Here is an 11,853-nt window from a genome sequence, read left to right as displayed (position 1 = left end):
CTAATCTGTTTCTACACATTTTTTCATAGTATCCCATTATTAATTTATTTATTTCTGTAAGAACAATAGTGATATACCTTCTTATATTCCTAATTGTAGTAATTTTAGAATTTTCTCTGCATTTTGTGCTCAGTATAATTAAACTTTTGTCAAATTTGTTTGTATTTTCAAACAATATTTTGATTTTACTGAGTTTTCCTTACCATTTTGCTATTATTTATTTTACTTATTTATGTTCTAATCTTTATTATTTCTTTCTACAATTGGTTTAGTTTATTCTTTTGTTAGTATCTTAAAGGAAAAGGTAACATTGTTAATTTGAGAATTTTTTAAATATACATATTTGTAGCTATAGATTTCCTTCTAAGCTTGCTTTAGCTACATACCATGATTTTTATTGTTGTTATTCTTTTGTTTTCATTTGTCTCAAAGTTTTTATTTCCCTCTTGATTTTTCTTTTGACTCATTGGTTATTTGGGAACATGTTGCTTAATTTTCACTTATTTATGACTTTCTCCAGTTTTACTGTTGATTTTTAATTTAAATTTAATTTCTTTATATAGCACACTTTTTGTGATATAAGTATTTTAACATTATTGAATATTGCTCATTTCCTAGAATATGATCAATCTTGGAGAATTTTCCTTGTGTAATTGAGAAGATTATGTATTGCTGCCATTGCTGTTTGGAGTGTTCTTCTGACATCTGTTAAGTTTAATTGATGTGTAGTGTTGTTTAAGCCTTCTGTTTTCTTGTTGATTTTCTACCTAGTTACATTTATTATTAATAGTGAGATATTCAATTCTTCAACTATTATTGTTAAGTTGTCTCTTTCCCATCTATTTATTTTCAACATATTTGTGTCTTCGAATATATCATGTGTCTTTCTTTTATAGATAGCATGTATTTGGATCATATATTTTTACATCTGTTCTCTTTGTTTTTTGTATCTATTTCTGCCTTTTAATTAGGTTATTTAATCTATTTATATTTCACTCAATTATTTCTCTAATAAAATATAGCTGCAATTTTTCTATTTGTTTCTATATGTCTTATGACAGCTTTCCCAATATTTAATTCCTATCTTTTTTTATAGCCGTTTTCTAGTGTATCTTTTAAAATTTCTGTGATGTTTCTCTTACCATATTGAGTTATTTTCTTACTGGTTATGCAGAGGATTAAAACTAGCATCCTAATGTAAAACATTCTAGTTCGGGATAATGCAAACTTAATATCAATATACTCGAAATTTTTCTACAACATACCTTTATTCTCTCTTCCCTTCTTTGTATTGTCATTTCAATACAAATTAAATCATTATATATTATAAGCTCATCACTATAGTTTTATATTTATTGCTTCTTTGATATATTGTTGTCATATGTTTCTTTAATTCTGTATATATGAATTCGTCTATATATTTGAACATATTTATAAAAGTTGATTTAACTAATGAGTTCAACCTTTGGGCTTCCTCAGGGACAGTTTTTATTGACTTTTTTTCTGTTTATGGGCCATAATTTTCTGTTTATATCTTGATTTATCTTAAAAATTGGACATTTTAGATAATATAATGTAGGAATTCTGAAATACAGATCTCCCCTCCCCAGATTTTGTTTATGTTACTATTTTGTTGTTATCACTGATGATGTTTGGTTAGTGACTTTACCGGAGTAATTCTGAAAAGTCTATACCTCCTTTACACTTTCTGTGTTGCCCCTGAGGCTTCTTCTCAGCTAGCATTTTTCACAGTCATTGATTGGACAGCTTTCCTCAAATGCTACAAACTAAGGAGCCTTCCGGGCTTTGCTGAGGAGCTTAGAGTGTGTGTTGGGGCATTACTTTAACATAGGCAGTTTACAACTCCTGCTTATGCAAATCTGTAAGGTCAGACAGATGAGGAGAATCATGACTTTTTTAGGTCTTCTCAGGGCATGTGCACAGCCCTGCATATGTGATATTCTTCTGATTCCTGGAAATATGCTGCAGCTTTTCAAAGCCACCTTGAAGGACATTTCATTACCTGTTTGTTTCTTTTATATTTTTGGTCAGCTCTGGTTAGTCCCACCTGGAATCACTGTTTAAGCAGCTGAAATGTGAAATAATTGCCGTTGATTACTTTCAACAAATACCCTGTAGATAGGACTATTCATACAGAGTAAACATAGAGTCAGAAAATTCAAAGACAGGCCCTGAGAATGGAGCTTTCAGACAGATCAAATAATGACAGTTCTCCGGGTTGGGGCTTTCCCGAGTGTACTGAATTCATTCTACTCCACTGAATGGCTGAATGGCTATTAAACCACTCTAATTGTGAAGCTGGTAATTTTCAAGGCTGCCCTGGTGCTGGAGAGAAGGGGATGGGATAGGGCAAATTAGAACACCATAAAGCTAGCATATTGATGAAATTCATCTGGTTTTGTTTTGTTTTGTTTTGTTTTTTCTTTAATTCTCATATTGTTGCAAGCCTTTGTTTAAGTTTCAGAGTTCTGAACAAAATTTTACAACGTTCTCATTGCTTTTATAGATGAGCAGATTTTTAGACATCTTAACCATTGGGGAAATGCTTCCCCTCAGTGGGTATTTTGGACCCAGTGTGAGACTTGATGCTTAGCCTTGTTAAATGTCATCTGCAATGATGGGAGTGGCCTGGCCCAACAAGGACTCCCAAGGTAAAAGGAGAAAAGTAAAAAATATAGCAAAATGATAACTCTGCTTAGCAAAAGAGAGACTTTGAAGATAACACACCTGACCTTGTTAATTGCCTCCTCTTCTGACTGCTCTCAGGCTGGATATCTGGTTTCTCTGGGCTCCTTCCATGCTCACTTATCTTTATTGCAGCTCTGAATACCTAATGCCTTAACTGTTGCTTCTCTGTCCCTTCACCAGGAAATGAACCCCCTCAAGGACAGAAAGAGTGTCTGATTGTCTTTGCATTCCTGTGGCTTGGTGCTGAGCTTAATAGATGAGAAGTACTCAGTTAATGTTTATGAAATAAAGAGAATTACATACGCTTTTTATTTTAGAATTTCAAACATATGATAGGGAAGGCATTTTAAAAATCTCTGCTATAAAAAAGGATGACATGTTAAAATTTCTGCTACAAACATGTTTCAAGTAGGAAAGCAAAGAAGGGAGATTTGCTTGCAATACCCATATACCCCTTAACTGAAGATAAATGGCCAGAAGCAAAGCCACCAAAAACAGACAGGCATTGGCAAGATACAGCAGGATGTGTCACCTTCTGGTTTAGGAAGGTTTTCTGCGGTGAGCAAGACAAATAAACCTGATAAATGATAGATTCCTCAAAGAGTTGAACTGAGCTAAGAAGTGCCCCTACCTGCTGGTGCACACACTGGAAAAAATGATGTTTAAGATTCATGAGTCTTATCCTTTCCTACAAAAAGAGCTTGCCATGCCACCTCAGTTTTCTACTTGCCTTGAAAATAATCACTACCACTGTTATCACTTCATCCCTTTTGAATCTAAAGCACTTCAAGATTTACAAAACAGCCACTTCTGATGATCCTTATAGCATTTGTAAGAGATTAAGAGGGTAGGTATTCTTTAATCTTCATTTTACAGTTGAAAAAACAAGCTAAGAAACTTTCCTCAAATCCTTAATCAAGATAAGTGATATAGCTGAGCCTAGAACCCAAGTTTCTGTCTAATGATCCAATTTCTTTTCTGTTTCTCTGAGCTTAAATCAAAATGTATTTCTTCACTAATTCCTTTGAGTGCATGGTTATTTACATTCTCCAGTGGTTCAATATCAATCCGATTCTGCAGCTGGCTCTCCCTCTCTACATTCTCTCTGTAGTTTATGGACGCACTCATTTATATTTTTCTAAATTTAAAGTAGTGGAAATTTGATCTCATCCTCAATGGGCATCTAGGAAAAAAAAAAAAAAAAGTATCATTCAGGACAGATTCCCTCAAGGTTCTTTGTCGAATTTCTCATTTGTAGGAGGCTCAGCCCAGCTCTTCTTCATCCTTCAAGATTCAGCTTAGATGTTATGTCCTCTGGAAGTGTTTTTATTATCTTCAGGTTAGGTTATCTAGGTTAGGTTTTTCCTTCCTTAGCTTCCACAGCACCCTGTACTTTTAACTACAGGAACATTCACATCATCCTCTGCTATCACTCCTTGTAACATTATGCTTTCACCTTCTTTTTATTGTCTGAGCCAGCTACAATGTACCATGTCTAGGAAAACCAAGAATGATTTGCTGTTCCCAGCCATACTCCTGTGCTCCTATAAGCATTTTCCAAATGACTGACACTCATCTTTGTAGTCATCAGACAGAGATCCTAGAGTGCCTCCTTTTGTAAGGGTTCTCTAGACCAATAGCTTCATATCTACCCACTCAAAAATCTGTGTCTCCTGGGAGCATTCAGTTTATGTTTTTTTTTTTTTTTTTTTAAGTTTTGCTTTTATTTTTAAACCTAATTTCCTAGGGACCACACCTGGGTCAGTGTAATTTAGTGGTCAGTCAGTAATTAATCAGAAGATTTTCTGAAGTACCTTGCCTATATACTACTACTTGATAAGGGCCTCTATGTGAAAACACATACCATTGAACTTCAAGCATCTTACAAAACAGCCTTGGCCATTGCTTTCTGCTTGTGCATAGCCTCAAGGTCAGCCAGAAGAAAGTGACTGGTGCTTTTCCTTTCCCAGATCCTTTCCGGAGGGTGAAAAGTTTTGCCCATGAGCGCAGCCTTTGAGGTCACCAGGAACATGTAGGAGCTCTTTAAAGTTTCTACAGTCTTTTATTTAGTTCACCAAGATTTTCCATTTAATTCCACCTAAATTCTTGTTTGTTCCAGTCGAAGTCACAAACTTATACATCTGAGATGTTGCCAGCACCCTGTTGTTGTTTTGGTAATGTCCTGGAGTTGATCTCTCCTCTCCCAACCCAGCTGAGCTCTGAGTTCAATTAAATAGTCGCCCCACTGTGAAAAGAGAGGTTTCCCAGGGAAATGCGAGTTTGAGCAAAATGTTAACTGTGCTCTGATGATGGTGCTTTTAATGGAGCTCCAGATCTCTCCACCATCTGAAGATTGCAAGTGCTTGGCTACCTGGCCTCTTAGCTGGGGAGGGAAAGAACATGGGAACAGCACATACCCACTGTCTTCCTGAGCTTCAGTAGTTTCATTTGGATGTGGAATTTTCAGTTGATTCTGTGGCTTACTGTCAGAGTTCAGAAAATGTTAATTTTAGTTGTTTTGCCTGTCTTATTGTTTTAGACAGAAAGTGAATTCACTATGGTCCTCACTCTGCCATTTCAGAAGAGGTGCTGATTTTATCCTTTTGGATTTGGGAGAGTGCAAGCTGGGTTTGAAATGAATTGCACTTTGTTACTAGCTACAAAAAAGGATGTGGACTAATGAAAGATGCAAAAATAGGATACAAGTCATTTAAGTACTTAATACAACAAATTGTTTCGATCACTCTGTAAATATTTACTTACAATCAAACAACTATAGTGACCATTATAAGTTTTCTCATCTATTTAAAATGATTTTGTAGGTTTTTGCTGTTGCACTTGGTGATAGTAGTTGTTGTAGCATGTGTGTATGTGTATGTGTGCATGTTTGCAGTATTTGCTTTAACTTGAGAACACTTTATTGGGGTAAATCAACTATTTTTCAAAGTTGAGAGCAGTAATCTGGGTATTTGTTCCAGTTAGTGTAATAACTGAGGAATCTCTGTAAGCAGAATGTGGCTGAGTTATGAATATCAACTATATTGTGACACCAGTGTGCCCCCACTCTTTCCCCCCAAAAATGTAGGTGGTACTTTAGACTTCTTGGTAGGTCCATCATGAGTTCTTTAGAAAGTCTATGAAGCATCAAGCAGTAATTTATGTTTTATTCGTCTCCAGAAATAAGGGAATATTTGTGGCTTTGCTCATCTTAAATTCTGCCTCCCATTGAATTCTGGACACACTAATTACTACATGTTCTATATTCAGTTTTCTACCGTTACATGATAGAAGAAAAAAAATATATTCCTCTAGTGAGTCCTCCAAAATGTTAGGCAACTAATACTTACTGACTAATTGCCTTACCTCTTTGAGTGAGTAATCATTTTATATACAGGATGCCACTGAAGAGGTAGTAAGTTGTGAAACATCATGTTGGACAATTCATTCTTTTTCCTCCACACAAGGCATGAGGATTCTTCTAGTCAGACTGTACTAAGAATGTCATATTTCCCAAGGATAAAGTTTATCTTCCCTGAGACAAACCATTTGTAAAATTAATAGGTAAGTTAGCAAAGTGTAACAACCCATTAGACACACTGTCATAGTTTAGAGTCTGGGTTGGAGAAAGGAAACAAAGGCTAAATGTGTAAACAGAAACTCCCTGAAATGACAGGAACTATCTGTCTGTGGTGGAAACTTGTGGCCACTCAAAGGAAGCCCACAAACTGCCATTAACATGTTGCCCGCACAGTGTCTCAACACGCTCACCGGGGGAAACTCTTGTGCTTTAGCGCTAGCAATCTTAGTTATTAAGTATGTGCTAAAATCATTATATTGTAGCAAAACTGACAAAGCCTATAGTACTAACCATTTCCTCATTATTCAAAAAGTATCTATTGAATTTTGCAGGGTTGAAATATTAATAACCCTTACTGTCTACCAAGGCCTGAATATGACCATTGTTTTCCAGTTGGAGAGCTAACTCTCTTATATACACTGGAAACTACGTTTCTACCCAAAGACGATTGACTGTACTGGCTAAAGCACGGACTTTATAAATAAACTGATTGCTTTGTGAACTTGAGTAGGCTTTTTGCCTCTTCTTTGAGGCTAACATCATTAGATGTAAAGTAAGGATAATATCACCTTTCAGAATGGCTTTGGTTGTAGTGTTGAAATTAAAACATTTATGCCAATAATAATCACAGATGATTCTTTTTGAACCCTTAATATGTGTCAGGCAATATGTTGAGATTTACTTAGATAATATCATTTCTCTCACAATAAACCTGTAAGGTGGGAAGTATTATTATATACATTTTATATTTGGAGAAACAGGTTTGAGAGGTCAAATCACTTTTCCAAAGTCACTCAGCCAGTAAGTAGTGGCGTTGACTTCAGATCTACACTCTTCTGGTTCCAGAACCTTGATCAACCTTGACTGTGAATGACCAGGTATTACTGCATTTGTAAATAGTAGCACTTAACCAATGCCAAGTCCCTTCCTTGGCTCTTATTGTCGCTTCCACGCTTCATATCTTGCCTTGGGATTAAAACTGTATTTGAGTATTTTACTAGCTAACCTCTGAGGTACACATTCTTCAAAACTGGTTAATAAAGCTTCTTGATCTTCAAAATGTAAATTACTTGAGAGTTGAGGTGTACCTAGATAAAAATCTCCTTGATGTTTCTTTTAATTCCAATTGCAAAAGTTCAAGGGGTTTATTTCCCTTTTGCCTCTCATATAAATTAAAGAAGATGCATTATTTCCATTTTCCTGTCTCAGATCTCATCTTTTTCACTATTTTGGAGGCTGTGCAAAATAAATACTGTAAAATGGCTCATTTCTGCTTACACTTTATTTTTTAGTACCCACATAAATCATCTCAATCACCTATAGAAATATTTGTGTCAAAGGCTAAGGCAGCTGATAAAATTTTTTTCCTTGTGGGTTATGAGTCTGAATATCCTAGCATCTCTGCATTCAAAGAAAAATAGTTACATTTGGTGTTTGTGATGACTCGATGCAGTGAAAATATTTTTATTGCCAACAAAAGCAGTTTTATGGTATTCAATCCTGAATCACTAAAATCTGGATTTTCAGTAGAGCAAATTGCACTGCTTACAACTGAGTTTTTTTATTATTATTAAAAAAGTGCAATTTATTATCTAGACAGTCTTTATTGGCAAGTTTGTTTATATGGTTTTTGCCTTTAAAGAGTTTAGAGACAGACACTCAACACCTAAAATAAATGTGTGTGTGTGTGTGTGTGTGTGTGTGTGTGTGTGTGTGCATGCGTGCACATTATTGAATGTTCCTGTGAGGCAGAAGGAATGGCATGTAAGTGAAAATGTAGAGCTGGTAAGCAATATGAAGCCCAAAAGCCTAATGTTATAATTTCTCTAAGAGTTCTCATTTTTGCTTTTGTTGCCTTGTACTGTTATTCACTTTTTACGTTATAATTAACTTTTCAATGATTTAAGTCATCTCCACAATCACATTTTAAAGACCTTACAATTGGTTTTGAAGCAATGTAATATCATGGAATATTGGATCTGAGATTTAAACCTTGGTCCACCTAACTCCAAATTTTGTCATATAGCCTTGCATAGGAGTTGATGGAAATTGAAAGAGACTTTCTTGCTTTGACCAGAGACAGTGATTTCTGGAACAGGTTGTGGTAGAGGGTAGATTCAATTCAATATTTTCTTTATTAATATCTTAATTTGGGTACTTAGCTAAGTGTTGGCAGGCTTGGAGAGGTACACAGACACTAGATACTTAGGACCCAATTCTTTTGCTTAAGAAACTTAATATATATTTTGGTAGAGTGGAGTGGAAATGAAGGTGTGAACTCAAGAAGAATTTGAAGGACAACCTGACACTTTGTGAACAGCAGAAAGCTAGAAGCAAAATAGTCTTTGGAAATTTATAAAACTGTGAACTGAAGTGGTATAACACTTGATGGAGGACTGTGATTTAGTGGATATATTAAATATTCTCCAAAGATGGCTCACTTACTGAAGGAGAGGGCCTGGGAGTATATGGAGAGAGAGAGAGATCCAGCTTTCTCAGTGTTCTAGACAAGCTCAGCCTTTCCAGCATGCCAGTATGCAAGCCATAGAAATAAAGTCAACAATCCCTTCCAACATGTTAAAGTCATGGAGGCGAAGTCATCTTCGACATTTTAATTGTGCTGTCATCTCAACACAAGTATGAGAGACTCTAAGTGCACCTAGAAAAAGATCATTCAACTGAGACTTAATCAACCCAAAGAATTGTAGATAAATAAAACAATTATTTAAAGCCACAAATTTGGGATGGTTGGTTATACAGCAATGGATAAATAAAACAGTGGAACTTTGAAGCTTAAGTAAAATTAGTATAAATAAATAGTAATTATAAACATCAGAAGTTATGAGAAATAATTTGATTTTTACTGATTTACTATTAATGGTGTATTGAATTAATTATGTTTCTAAATAAATTATCTAGATTAGCACTGACCAATAGAACTTCCTGCAATGGTGGAAATATTCTCTAGCTACACTGTCCAATATGATGGCCACCTGCCCCATATGACTGTGAAGCACTTGAAATGTAGGGATCGTGAATAAGAAATTTTTAATTCTATTTGATTTTAATTTATTTAAATTTAAAATTAAATAAATAACCACAGATAACTACTATGTTGAGCAATATAGCTCTAGTTTTTGAAGCAGATAAACTTGAGTGGTAGATAACATGATCCAGAAAGCTGGGTTGATGGGATAGAAATTAACTGACTTGGTTGAGATTTGGTGTGTGACTAAGTGGATGACTAGGGCTGAGATAAGAAGGGGATGAGTAGTAAAGTTACCAAGAAAAGACTTTATATATGATTATATCTCAAACTGTGGTACATACATTGGAGTGCTCATTATCAGTGCCCTACCCCAGAGCTTCTGTGCGAAGAGCCCAAGCACTGCATAAGAAGGATCCTAACTGATATGGGTACAGGTGCAGTTCCTGAACATAGGTCTCAATGATTTTTCAGTTTATGTATATGCCTGTGTTTAATATTCTTCAGTTCCCTTTAAGTATATATAATGCCCAGCTCTGAAAAATATATATAATACCCTGCTCTGGAAAAAAAAATCTATATATGTAATGTTCTGCTCTGGTTATGGTCCATAGGTTTCCTTTTCAATCAGAATTACATATTTCATTAGTTCCTCTCTCAAGTGCTTAGAGAATATTGATGTGAAACGTGGTTGATAATCACAGGAAACAATTTCTACATTCACAAAGAACAGTCCTTCCTGTGCATGGAAACTACAGAGAAACTTATAAGCAGCAGACAGGAAGATCTGATTCAGTTACAAAAAGTCTGCTGTGAAAAACAGCTACTTTCCTTTGGAGCATATATTCTCTTCTGCAAATCTACTTCTGATTTTAATGAATACAGAGAATCATTTGCACTTACTAGTAACCATGTACATATAATTAGAGTATTAAAATGTTAGAAAATGCTTTGTCTCCTTAGTAAATTAATTTTCCCCTGTTTGCTTATATTAAATTAGACATTTGCTTATCAAAATGTTTATTCAAAAATCGAGCAATTTGTTCAAGTACATTTTACTAGCACTAATTCTAAACTAATGGGACCGAATATATGAAACTGACATATTCGTGAAAAGCATCTGGATTCCCAGTCACATGCTCTCTAGACCTTAGTGTTTTCTGTGTGTGCGTGTGTGTGTGTGTGTGCATGTGTGTGTGAGTGTATATTGGAAGAAACATTGCTCTCTATGAGATATGCACTTCTGAGATCTATCAATCTCTATCCCAAATCTCATAGTATAACTAAACTCCATATTGGCTGCCAACAAAAAAAATTTCTCTAATTGGTTTTTGCTTTGTTGAAATGCAGTCATGAATAGACATTTGGCAATGATATTTTTAAACTGATGTTTTATTCATTGATTTATGTTTAATCAACCAGAATACTGAGGGCATTGGGGAAGGCTAGAGTAGTTTAAGCAGTCATGTGACGTGGCCTGGTTTATGTTTTAGAATTCTCAGCGGAATGAAATTAAGAGAAGAGGCTGAAGAGAAGAGTGGTTTAGGAGCCTGGTTCTGCAGTTTAAGTCAGAGATATTGAGATCTGACCTCAGGCATTATGAGTAGCTGAGAGTATGAGGCAATTTCAGAAAAATACTCAAAGCCTTGATGACTCTTTAAGTAAAAAGAGAGTGCAGGGGAGTTAGGCAGACAGAATGATCTGGAATTCTAGGACAACTTGTAGAAATTTGGTTTCCTGAAACAGGTATATAATAATGCAATAAATTCAATGGCGGGGGGGAGATTCTGTGGTGTGATTAGAAACGTGCTGAGTTCATTTCAGGACATGCAGTTAGCTAGCAAGTGTTATATCTTGGGGGGAAATTAAATCTGAAGGTTTGATATATCGAATTAGATAGGCTCGTTAAGCAATAACATATTACCAAACCGATGAAAAGTCATTACCCTTAAATAATGGCCTACTTCTGAGATTTAATTATTACAGGGTGAGATTATCAGTGCCTTGTACAGACAAGGTCAATTACTTAGACCCATTTAAAATGTATTGTGAATAATTAACAAGTAAAAGCTGTAAAACATGTTAAAAAATAAAAGAGGGAAACATTAAATTTATTGGTAATATATTTTAATAATAGTGAGCAGATAAATACGTGTGAATAGTACTCATACTTAGGATATGAGGAATTACTCATTAGATTGGTTTTCCTAAATGAATCCTTGTCACTACTGTGTTTCAGAGAATTGTAGTACTAGTGTTCTCAATACCGTCACTAGTTCCTCTTTGCATCCCACCACACCCCACTCAGTAACCATTTACCAAGCATTTACTCTTTGCCCAGCTCTAGCTTAACTCTCATAAATATAATGGTAAGAGAAGAGCACTGCTCCTAGGGAGCTCACTACCTAATGGAGGAGATAAATCAGTGAACAAATAATTTTAAACAAAATAATCATTGTTGAGATGGAAGAATTTATAGAGACCCGGCCCTGGGAATGAATTCTGGAGAGAGAATTCATTCCCAGTCTTCAAGCAGTCTTGAAGAACAAATGGAAATTAGCCAAGTTAAGATGAGCTCAGA

General features: G+C 35.2%; 1 protein-coding gene across 1 annotated transcript in view; it reads left to right on the top strand.

The window, feature by feature from the left end:
- The window catches only part of CNTNAP5 (contactin associated protein like 5), a 587,467-nt gene that overhangs the window by 390,552 nt on the left and 185,062 nt on the right, over positions 1–11,853 (top strand). The window lies entirely within an intron of this gene.

The sequence above is a fragment of the Pteropus vampyrus genome, unplaced genomic scaffold (assembly GCF_000151845.1).
Source record: "Pteropus vampyrus isolate Shadow unplaced genomic scaffold, Pvam_2.0 Scaffold87, whole genome shotgun sequence".
Taxonomy (NCBI): domain Eukaryota; kingdom Metazoa; phylum Chordata; class Mammalia; order Chiroptera; family Pteropodidae; genus Pteropus; species Pteropus vampyrus.
Note: the sequence above shows the minus strand (reverse complement) of the source record. Positions and strands in the feature narration are given on the sequence as shown.